Genomic DNA, 12,361 nt, shown 5'->3' on the forward strand with positions numbered 1-12,361 from the left:
AGACCAGAAGTGCGATAGCGACTCCGGAAACAAGAGACTAAGCTGTCTCAAATTACATAATGTAATTGCCAAAGAAGATTACCAGACCATTTGGGTTACCCTCACGATAGCGGGGTCCCCAGTTAAAATGGAGCTAGATACAGGATCAGCTCTGACCGTCATAAGTCGACGGGATTACGAGCGGCTATTTCCGCATATACCTTTGAAAGACACATCCATTATCTTGAAGACATATACGGGGCAGAAAGTATACCCCAGAGGGAAAATAAAGGTGCCTGTTGTATACAACGGCAAGGAAATACAGAAGTTGTATTTATACGTTCTGCAAGATGGCGGTCCACCGTTGTTGGGACGTGAATGGATCAGGAAGATACGTTTAGACTGGCACTCCATTCAGGCACTGACGGTGACCAGTAAGAAAAAAAAATGATGATGATGTCATACCTGAACGATTAAAAGACATCTTGGCTAACGCCAAAGAAGTGTTTCAACAGGAACTAGGAACCTTGAAAGGCGTCACCGTCTCAATAAAAGTGGAAGATGCGGCAATTCCCAAGTTTTTTAAGGCAAGGCCGGTGCCATATGCAATTCGTCCAGCAGTCGAGGCAGAGCTGGAAAATTTGGAAAAAGCAGGCATGTTATCCAAGGTAGATTGGAGCGAGTGGGCAACACCCATCGTCCCAGTCATGAAGAAAACGTTGAATAATGATAAATCTGAAGAACAGAGAAAAATTTGCATCTGTGGGGACTTCAAGGTGACTGTAAACCCGGTCCTTCACACGATACAGTATCCACTTCCAAGGATAGAAGATATTTTCACCTCACTATCCGGAGGGGAACGTTTCACCAAAATTGATTTGGCACAGGCATATCTACAGATGGAGGTTGAGGAGGCCTCTAAAAAGTATCTCACGATAAACACACACAAAGGCCTGTACCAGTACAATCGACTGGTTTTTGGAGTAGCATCAGCTCCAGCTATCTGGCAAAGATCTATGGAGCAAGTCCTGCAAGGGATTCCGGAGACTCAATGCTACCTAGATGACATCCTTGTAACAGGAGAAAATGACAATGAACACCTTGCCAATTTGGAGCAGGTGCTCACTAGGCTGAGAGAACGGGGCCTACGAGCAAATCGCCCCAAGTGTGAATTTTTCCAGAAACAAATATCATATTGTGGCCATATAATTAACGAAGAAGGGTTGCATAAGTCACCTGAAAAAATTGAAGCAGTCATAAAAGCCCCAGCACCTGAAAATGTCTCACAATTAAGGTTGTTCCTGGGATTGATAAATTACTATCATAAATTTTTACCGAACTTGTCAACTGTTCTGCACCCTCTTAACGCACTGCTACAAACGGGAGTAATTTGGAAATGGAGGGAAGACTGTAAACGTGCCTTCCATAAATGCAAAGGCTTGATCACGTCCAAGGAAGTTTTGGCTCATTACAACCCATCACTGCCAATCAGACTGGCGTGCGATGCATCCCTTTACGGCGTAGGAGCGGTATTATCGCATAGATTCCCTGATGGCTTGGAGCGGCCGATAGCTTTTGCGTCACGCTCATTGAACTCAGCTGAGCGTAACTATGCCCAGATCGACAGGGAAGCACTCAGCCTGGTGTGGGGAGTGAAGAAATTCAACCATTACCTACACGGACAAAAATTTACCTTGTTGACTGACCATCAACCCCTCGTCTCCATATTCAACCCTAAAAAGGGCGTTCCCATTATGACAGTGCAAAGGCTACAGAGGTGGTCCCTTTTCCTCGGGGCACACCAATATGACATAGAATACAAAGGATCAAAACAGCATGGGAATGCTGACGGTTTATCGCACCTACTGTTGGCAACGGTAGAAGAGGCACCTACAGTGGACCCAGTGGAGATGTTCCACTCAACCATAGTAGAATGTCTACCAGTAACAAATTCTACCATTGAAAAGGAAACGAGAAATGACCCGACTCTCTCACGAGTCTACGATTTAACGGTGAAGGGATGGCCAGCACATGGCGAACCACTGTTGCCAGCATTCTCGCAAAGAAGAGAACAGCTGTCAGTGTGCCGAGGAACCTTGATGTGTGGATCCAGAGTGGTGAATCCACCCAAACTCCAGGATAAAGTGCTAAAGGAGCTTCACGAGGGGCATCTGGGTGGAGTGAAAATGAAGAACCTAGCCAGAGCGTTTGTGTGGTGACCAGGTATCGATGGAGACATCGAAGAAATGACCAAGAGCTGTCTAGGATGCCAGAAGGTCCAAAACGCCCCACCACAAGCCCCTCTACATCCATGGGAGTGGCCCTCATCTCCATGGCAAAGGGTACATATCGACTTTGCTGGTCCATTTATGGACTCAATGTTCTTAATTGCGGTTGATGCACACTTCAAGTGGCCGGAGGTAATAAAGATGTCCTCCACCACCACGGAAAAAACCATCACAGTATTAAGGACCATATTTGCCAGGAATGGGCTGCCTGAACAGATCTGTTCTGATAATGGACCGCAATTTGTGTCCGAAGAATTCAGGAAGTTCTTAAAAAAACAATGGTTTTAAGCACTACACGTCCGCCCCATACCATCCCGCCACCAATGGATTGGCTGAAAGGTTTGTCCAGACCTTCAAGAAGGCCATAAAGGCCATGGGTAATGAAGACATAAATCTATGACATAAGGTAGATAACTTCTTGTTTGCATACAGGAATGCAACACATGTGGTTACAAACCAAACTCTCGCCATGATGTTTTTCAATAGAAGACTAAGATGCCGGCTGGATTTGATCAAGCCAAACATCAGAAGGGACGTAGAGAACCGGCAATTTCAAGGCATGAATGAAAGGCCAACTAGAACCTTCCAGATAGGTCAACAAGTTTTGGCCCGGGACTACCGTACCGAGAAATGGCAGCCTGGAACTATTTGCACACGACTAGGACCGCTGATGTATACCGTGGACATTGGTGAAAGCATAATAAGGCGCCATGCTGACCAGATCATAGAGTCATCCGAAAAGGGACAACCTACACCACAACTCTATACGCCTAATGATGAAGCAGAGATACCCATAGTACCTACCTCTGATCCGGTGATACTGGAACCAGATGAACCCGACACTGGCATTCAAGCCGAATCGACCTTGCCAAAAGAACCTACTACAGCACTGAAAACTACTACACCACCGAGGCGTTATCCGGACCGAGTCAGGAAGCCTCCAGAGAGACTGACTTATAATTGATTAACTGCAGCAAATGTGTAGATTATTGTTCTTGTAAACATGTTAATTAATGATTACTTAAAATGTTATGTACTAATTATCTAAAAGGGGAGGAATTGTAGTGTATGTACCTTTTTAATAGCCCCTGTGTACTGTAATACCGGTAGTGACCACTCGGGTATATAAGCCTGTATTGTATCTTTTAGTTCACCTCCAGACTTTGTTCAGTAAACACCTGTTAAACCAACTCCTGCATTCCGTGTCTCCATTAACACACGGATACAACAGTAAGCTAATTATCTCTAGTCATATTTCTGTTGACTTTTTTCTATTCTTACTGTCAATTCAGCTGTTACATAGCAGACATAATTCTGCAAGCTAGGTGTTCAAAGCTTATAAAAAATGGTTATAACAGATGTATTTATTTGATGCCATTCTTACGAAGGCCTTCGGTTCAATTCTTAAATCACCTTAGCTGGTTGGAAGCAGACTTTGCGTCTCCTATGTGTTCCAAGTTCAATACAAACACAATGTAATTGCTTGGTGCATCTATTGATATGATATATCTACAAAGTCTTCTGTTTATATATTTTACAACATGTAAATTGAAAACACTTCAACCGGATGCACCATTGTCCCCCTAGCTACCTCAATGGTTATATTATAAATGTCATGTCTCCTTGTTTCATTTGATGTGATATTTATGAAGGCATATGGGTCTTTAATGTTCTGAGTTTCTGTTTCCCGAAGTGTTGTTTCATGACACCTTAACATTATACCATTATGCCCTTTCATGTGCCTGTTTACAAAGTGTTTGTTTAAAATGTTGTGGCGAAAAATATTACTTCAATAAATTTCACACACTAGCCTGTCAAGGGTAAAGAGTCAAACAGTTTATTAAGATTCCAACGGTTTCCTACACAACAATGAACAGTTTTGATTGACCAACAGTTACAAACAAATTGGGCTGATCAGGGAGACAACTTAGAGCTCCGGCCGCTCGTGCCTGGTTGTCTCACCCGAATGCTTCCAACGTTCAGTATTTATTCCTTCCGACCACAGAGGTCACATGTCACCACTTCCACATAATTCAATCATCTGCGGGGCCGCAGACGTCACATGTCACCACTTCCACATAATTCAATCATCTGCGGGACCGCAGAGATCACATGTTTATACACACCCTTTAGCTGCCACACCTCCTCGGAGATCCAATCAATTTAAAGGTTACACATTATTCAATTATCCGGGGGTGGCTGTTCATATACATAATTTGCACACAATGTTGTTTTATGGTGTGGAGATGCCGGTGTTGGACTGGGGTGGACAAATGTAAGAAGTCACACAACACCAGGTTATAGTCCAACAGCTTTATTTGAAATCACAAGCTTTCAGAGCGCTGCTCCTTCATCAGGTGAAGTGGAGAAATGCATAAAGACACAGCTTATATAATCAGAGAATAATGTCAGATGTTTACAGGTAATCTTTCCAACTGCCATTTATCACACCTCGGCAGAGAGATAATCACAGCAATCAAAGGTGTGAATGGTGTCCAAACAGGTCAGTCAGGAAAACATTACATCAAAGAACAATGAGGTGGGGTCACAAGGGGTCAAATGTTGCAGATGCTGGGGTCTGTATGAAAAACAAAAAAACAGACAAAAAACATTTTTTTGCTGGAAATCACAGCAGGTCAGGCCGCATCTGTGTAGAGAGAACAAGCCAACGACGACTCGAGTCTGGATGACCCTACGTCAGGTGGGGTTACATGTAGTGTGACATGAACCTAAGATCCTGGTTGAGGCCGTCCTCATGGGTGCGGAACTTGTCTATCAGTTTCTGCTCGACGATTTTGCGTTGTCGTGTGTCTCGAAGGCCGCCTTGGAGAATGCTTACCCGAAGATCGGAGGCTGAATGTCCTTGACTGCTGAAGTGTTCCCCGACTGGGAGGGAACACTCCTGCCTGGTGATTGTTGCACGGTGTCCATTCATCCGTTGTCGCAGTGTCTGCATGGTCTCGCCGATGTACCATGCTCCGGGGCATCCTTTCCTGCAACGTATGAGGTAGACAACGTTGGCCGAGTCGCATGAGTATGTACCATGTACCTGGTGGGTGGTGTTCTAACGTGTGATGATGGTATCTGTGTTGATGATCTGGCATGTCTTGCAGAGGTTGCTGTGGCAGGGTTGTGTGGTGTTGTGGTCGCTGTTTACTGAAAGCTGGGTAATTTGCTGCGAACGATGGTCTGTTTGAGGTTAGGCGGCTGTTTGAAGGCGAGTAGTGGAGGTGTGGGGATGGCCTTAGCGAGGTGTTCATCGTCATCGATGACATGTTGAAGGCTGCGAAGAACATGGTGTAGTTTCTCCGCTCCGGGAAGTACTGGACGACGAAGGGTACTCTGTTGGTTGTGTCCCGTGTTAGTCTTCCAGACTCGAGTCATAGAAACATAGAAACTAGGAGCAGGAGTAGGCCATTCGGCCCTTCGAGCCTGCTCTGCAATTCAACGAGACCATGGCTGATCATCCAAACCGTAGCACCCGGTCCCTACACCGACAGCCATCCCACCCAAGCCCTATCCCCTTAACCCCACGTATTTAATCCCCCCTAACACTAAGGGTCAATTTTTATCATGCCCAATCAACCTAACCCGCACATCTTTGCGAGTCGTCGTTGGCTTGTTCTCTCTACACAGATGCAGCCGGACCTGCTGTGATTTCCAGCAAAAAAAATGTTTTTTGTCTTTTTTTGTTTTTCATACAGACCCCAGCATCTGCAACATTTGACCCCTTGTGACCCCACCTCATTGTTCTTTGATGTAATGTTTTCCTGACTGACCTGTTTGGACACCATTCACACCTTTGATTGCTGTGATTATCTCTCTGCCGAGGTGTGATAAATGGCAGTTGGAAAGATTACCTGTAAACATCTGACATTATTCTCTGACTATATAAGCTGTGTCTTTATGCATTTCTCCACTTCACCTGACGAAGGAGCAGCGCTCCGAAAGCTTGTGATTTCAAATAAAGCTGTTGGACTGTAACCTGGTGTTGTGTGACTTACATTAATGTTGTTTTAGGTTGATGTCGTTTCAAGAACTGTTTTTATTAAACTCAGCAATTTCGCACTAACCCTATTACCCCTTCAGTCCCCCATTTGGCCGAAATTTTTGATCCACATAATCCTAGGCCAACGTATACCCGGTCTTTATGCAGAAATTGGTGTTGTGATGTGCCGGTTCCTGAGTCCCGGGGCCTCCACTCCAGGGTCCAGGTTCCCATCTCCTGTCGCACCTCATTCTGCTGCTCGTAAAACCTCATCGTATAGGGGTTTTGGGCGTAAGTACGCCCCCTTCTGAGACAGTGCTTGGTTCTGGTAGTTTGAGGGTGGTTGGGTTACAGGTCTGCTCGATAGTAAAGATGACAGTGCTTTGCTGATTCCCCCTTTTTCTGCCAACACATAGTCAAGGGCCATCCGATTTTGTAGGGCTACTGTGCGGAGGGCTACCATCTCTGCATTAACCTTAACTAGGGCTTCAGCTGTATCGTTGGCCACCTGTTCCAGGACGGTGGCCATGTTAATGGATTCCCTAGCCAATTTACCCGCTCCATACCAGGGAAACGCAATGGCCCAGAATCTTTCAGTCTCCGTGATGGCTGGGGGGGTCCCATTGTACCGAAAAGTCACCATTTTTGTTTAATGACGGGAGTTTCACACTACCCCCTCCAACAGGCAAGGTAATGTTATATGTGCAGTTACTGTAGCCCACAATAGGATCTGCCGGTCGTCCCTGCTTTGTGAGACATAGCCCCCCTCCTTGTCCCTCCTTACTCCTCGTTCTCAGGAATGGCGGTAGATAGGAATCATTATAGGTTGACCGTGTCCACTCACTACAATGTTCTGGGTCATACCCATGACTTTGGAGCTTTGTTATGGTGCTGTCGTCTGCCTCGGCGGCATAACAGCCCACGCTTGTGCATCCTGTTCTAACTCCAAACATCCAACTGACCATCTCAACATCACTGAGTGGGATTGGTTATAGGGGAATTCCTTCCGCCGAGTGCATGAGGACATGGGCGCAGACCCAACAGCTGGCAACGTTAACTCTCTTGGCATAGGTATATGACATGTATAAAAAGGTATTCACATGTTACTCTCTTTTGGCCCTTGGGGGTACTCTGGCCTGAGTCTTCCCGAGGCTACATATTATAATTACACAAACAAGCAAACTACACATGATATCGCGTAACACATTCATCTTGGGTCGTCTGTATTTCTTCCGGCGTTTTCTGCTGTGGTGTCCGCCTTCAGTTTCCTAGAGTGTGCATGAAGGCAGGGTTATTTATTTTGTTCGCTGGTGCTGGGGTCGTTGGATTCATATACCTTGAGCTGGGACCAATGTTTCCATCAGCCAGCCCCACCCATATCTATGCAGGCGCACGTATCTCTGCTAATTAGGACTTCAAATGGGCCAGACCAAGGGGGAGCAAACCCCGTTCGTCCTGGCAGACGTTTTACCATTACCTTCGCGCCTACCTGCGGGACCTCCCCCGGTCCTCCAACTCTTTCTGTTCGTCGCTGCCTGCTTGCCGTTCCCTCACTTCCTTCCTCAATTCCTTAAGTTGCTTACTCAGTTCCAAGACGTACTTTCTGATCCGATCCCTCAGGGGCCCTACGTCGGATCCCCCCGTTATGATTCCTTCCGGCAGGCGCATCGCCCGGCCTGTCATCAACTCAGATGGAGTTAATCCCGTCACTGGTTAGGAATTGCCCTTTGTCTCATCAAGATTGCGGGTAGTAAATCCGCCCAAGCTTGTCCTGTCTCTTGGATGGCCTTTGCTAGGGCTGTTTTAAGTGTCCTGTTCATACGTTCTACCATCCCAGAGCTATGTGGGTGGTAGAGGATATGAAACTTCTGCCTAATGCCCAACGTAGCACACACCTCCTTCATTATCTGTCCGGTGAAATGGGTTCCCTGGTTAGAATCGATTTGGATAGGGATGCACCAATGTGGGATTACTTCCTCGGTTAGTATTCGGGCCACCGTGATTGCGGTGCAATTTCGCGTGGCGAACGCTTCTACCCACCGTGTAAACTGATCTATTATTACCAGACAGTATTTCTTGCCCCTTGAGGAGGGTAAAGGTCCCGTGAAGTCTATCTGTATACACTCCCATCGCCTCCTTGGTCGTGGTTGGTGAGCCATTCTAACCTTAACGGCCTTTCCTGGGTTGTGCTGGGCACACGTGACACATTGCTGACGGTACTTAACTACGTCCCGTCCCATTCCTGGCCACCACCAATCCCCAGTTATATTTGTTATCATGATGTTCCGTCCGACATGACTGATGCCGTGGTGTAGTTCCATGAGCATTTGTCTCATACAAGCCGGGGCTATCACCTTCCCCTCTTTCCTCCATACGAAGTCGTCACCCTGGCTCCCTCCTTTTGTGCCCCAATCTTTCTTTTCTTCATCACTTACATCGGCATGCAATCTCACAATGTCTATATCTTCCCTGGTAATGATACTACTCACAACTTCTTCCTGTACTTCTGAGGATATTCCTGCTTCCTGTGCCGCTTTATCCGCCGCTTCATTGCCCCTTTGGATATTGTCTACTACTTTCTGGTGAGTCTTAACCTTGATCACTGCTGCCTCTGTGGGTTTGCTGGCGGCGTCTAATAGTAGTCTGATTCGTCTGTTTGATAGCCTCCCCGCCCGAAGTGACGAACCCTCTCCTGGCCCAGGCTGTCATGTAGTCATGGCTCACCCCGAAGGTATAGCAGCTGTCCATATAGATATTCGCCCGCCGGCCTTCGGCTAATTGGAGGGCTTCCGTCAGGGCAGTGAGTTCAGCTACTTGAGCCGACAGTCCTCCGTCTAACCTCCCCTTTCAGACAGTGTTTAGAGGTTCGTCTACCACCGCCCATCCCGTATGCAGGGTTCCCTGAATATATTTCCGGGACTCATCCATGTACAGGATCAGCTCGGGGTTTTCAAGGGGAATCTCGCTTGTGTGTCCTGGTGGGTCCTCCCATTCCGTGCCTGGCACTCATGGGGCTTACCCACCGATAAGAGGCCCTCTGCTGGGTTTTCCCCCGTGTCTCGTACAATTTTTACGGACCTATCTAAGTGGAGTAACACTGCCTCCCATTTGGCCCGGCGTAGGTTGGACACGGAGCGCAATTTCCCGGTGTTGAGCATTTCCACCAGGGTATGTTTGGTGTGTACTATTTGGTGGATATCTCCCTCGTGCATATCGTGGGTCTCATACAACTCTTCTAACTTCTTCCAAAATTCTACGTTTCTTTTCCACGGTTGTAGGCTCCCCAAATTCTGGTTTATCATTTGTTTTTCTCCAGGGGTGAAAGCCATATATCTATATCTGGGGTTTCCTCCTGCTCCGCCTGCAGTCACCGTTACAGGGGCTGCCGGCTTCTTGCCCCCCGATTCCTCGTCAGAACTAAGTGGGGGGGGGGCCGTGGCCGTTACTGTGGCAACATACATCGGAGGGAGGTCATAATTTGATCCCCCCCCCATTTGCTGGTTTGTTCATACCACTCTCTCCACTGTTTATTCTCGGCTTCTGTTTCCTTACTTTTTTCTACTAATTGTTCGGTTTTACTTTGTAACACACATAACTGATAAACTAAAAGTACTCCGGCTTTCTTTGCTGCTTTCTGTTTCTGTTTCTCCCACCAATTCGTCTGCTCCTTGGGGACAACCAAGAGATCCCACCCATCTTTAATCATTTTGTCTATTAAGCCCTTCTGGTCGTCTGCATAGAACCTACTAAGAGACCCTTCCGGCCCCCATTCAAGGTCTTTCCCCGACGCCATTATGTGATCTGACCTTCCCTCGCTTCCTCTGCGAATGAGTCTCTTCACACGGGTCTACTTCTCAGTGGGACCGTACTTGCAACAGTTTGTTGTCAGCGGTACGTCCCTTACTTGCTATTCCGCCACTTATTTATCACGATGGGATTATCCCTCAATTCTCACACCAGTTCATGCGTATCACACATTCACTCACAGGTTTCCGCCGTCACCTTGTCCTCTCGGTGTTCTCTTCGACCTATTAAACCTTGGCCATCACGTGGGGCATTTGCCCTCTTAATTCTGGCTCAAACTAGGCGACTGAGATAATTTGTGACAATTGAGGCGACGGGGACACTCATTTCTCTTACACACAGTATATCTACTGCCTTTTATCGCAACGACAATGTCCCTTCCAACGCTATAATTTACACGTAAATTAAGACCATACTCACTCTAAGTCTAGGTGTGTCTCTTTTACCAATTCACAGGCTCTGCACGATTCGGATACTCGCTCCGTAGACAGACAGGTGGCCGCCTGAATCACACAATTTTCCAGGTGGTATTCCAAATCTACTCACCCGCTCGTGTCCTCTTGGTCACTGTCCGTCTACGGTTCGATGTATCCTGCCGACTATGCCAAATGTTGTGGCGAAAAATATTACTTCAATAAATTTCACACACTAGCCTGTCAAGAGTAAAGAGTCAAACAGTTTATTAAGATTCCAACGGTTTCCTACACAACAATGAACAGTTTTGATTGACCAACAGTTACAAACAAATTGGGCTGATCAGGGAGACAACTTAGAGCTCCGGCCGCTTGTGCCTGGTTGTCTCACCCGAATGCTTCGAACGTTCAGTATTTATTCCTTCCGACCACAAAGGTCACATGTCACCACTTCCACATACTGTAATTCAATCATCTGCGGGACCGCAGAGATCACATGTTTATACACACCCTGTAGCTGCCACACCTCCTCGAAGATCCAATCAATTTTAAAGGTTACACATTCAATTATCCGGGGGTGGCTGTTCATATACATAATTTGCACACAATGTTGTTTTAGATTGATGTAGTTTCAGGAACTATTTTTCTTAAGCACAGCAATTTTGCACTAACACTATTACCCCTTCAAAAACAATTCAACTGGGTAAATCTTATTGTGTTCCTTCCAAAGCTTAGACTTTCTGGAAGCTCCAATGGTTTGCTTCAATAGGGCCATTGTTTCATTGTCAACAACGCATCCCCATTTCAAAGCTTGTATGGTGTTTACAGCTTTGTGTTAACAACTAATCTTATCTCAAAAGCCTGTATTCTGTTTACAGCTTGTGTCGTTGAGGTTTTTAGATTTTTAAACCCAGTTTTCATGTTTTAATAAAGTCAAAATTCCGTTCATAGGATGGTGTATCTTTTGGAATATGACTATTTCCTTTACACCCCCCTCTTGACCAAAAGATGAGCTCAAAACATCAGGGCAGAGTTTGGTCAATGACACGAATTTGGTCAAAGTTACAATAGCATATTATTTCACGAGATGCACAATCATGTGCTACATGAAAATTACTTTTAAGTCATCCTAGGACAATGTTTTGCCTTATTTTAAATTGTATACAATTTAAAAGGATGATAAGTACATAGTCATGTAATTAGCAAAACAACATGTACTTAGAATGCCCAATCGGCAGATGTACGTTCCGTATAGGTGAGTTATACATACGAGTCAAGGAGATGTCATTTAAAACTAGTTGAAGCTTGACACGCTGTTCCTTCGATCCGGCGTGTGTACAGATGCATGTTTTCGTAAAGGCCTTGCCAGGCACTCAGTTGATTCCTTCTTCATCCGCTGTGTATTCCTCCTTCATTGAAGTAACTCGTTGATCTTTCCTTGTTTCGGTTGTTGCTTTTCGCGAATCCAATTCCTGATGTGTTGCCAAGCAACGTGTGGAAGAGCCGGCAACACCGTCTGACTTCCCAGCATCAGTATTTCGATCGCATCCATTTCCTGTGTCGTGCTCCAAGCTGGGTCTTGAAAGACAGTGTACGACTGCACCTTGTATTGTTCCTCCTTTTCGGTATCCTGCAGGACATCTTTTGATATTGTCTATGGAGACAGTTTTAAGAATATGCTTGCCATTCGGTTGGTTAATATGTATTTGAACTGTTCTTTTGTTAATAACAGAATGTATTTGAACAGGTTTTTTCCACTTCGGTCTTAAACCAGGTTTTTGCTTGAACTTCTTGTCTTGTATCCATTCTCCTGCTAGGGATTGCCATGCTTTATTTGTCAATTTTTTCTGCCTATTTGCTTCCCTTATCCTCTGATTAATTCGATGAAT

The sequence above is a fragment of the Somniosus microcephalus genome, chromosome 12 (genome assembly GCF_052327205.1).
Source record: "Somniosus microcephalus isolate GS21.2 chromosome 12, FLI_Smic_1.0, whole genome shotgun sequence".
NCBI classification, from domain to species: Eukaryota; Metazoa; Chordata; class Chondrichthyes; order Squaliformes; family Somniosidae; genus Somniosus; species Somniosus microcephalus.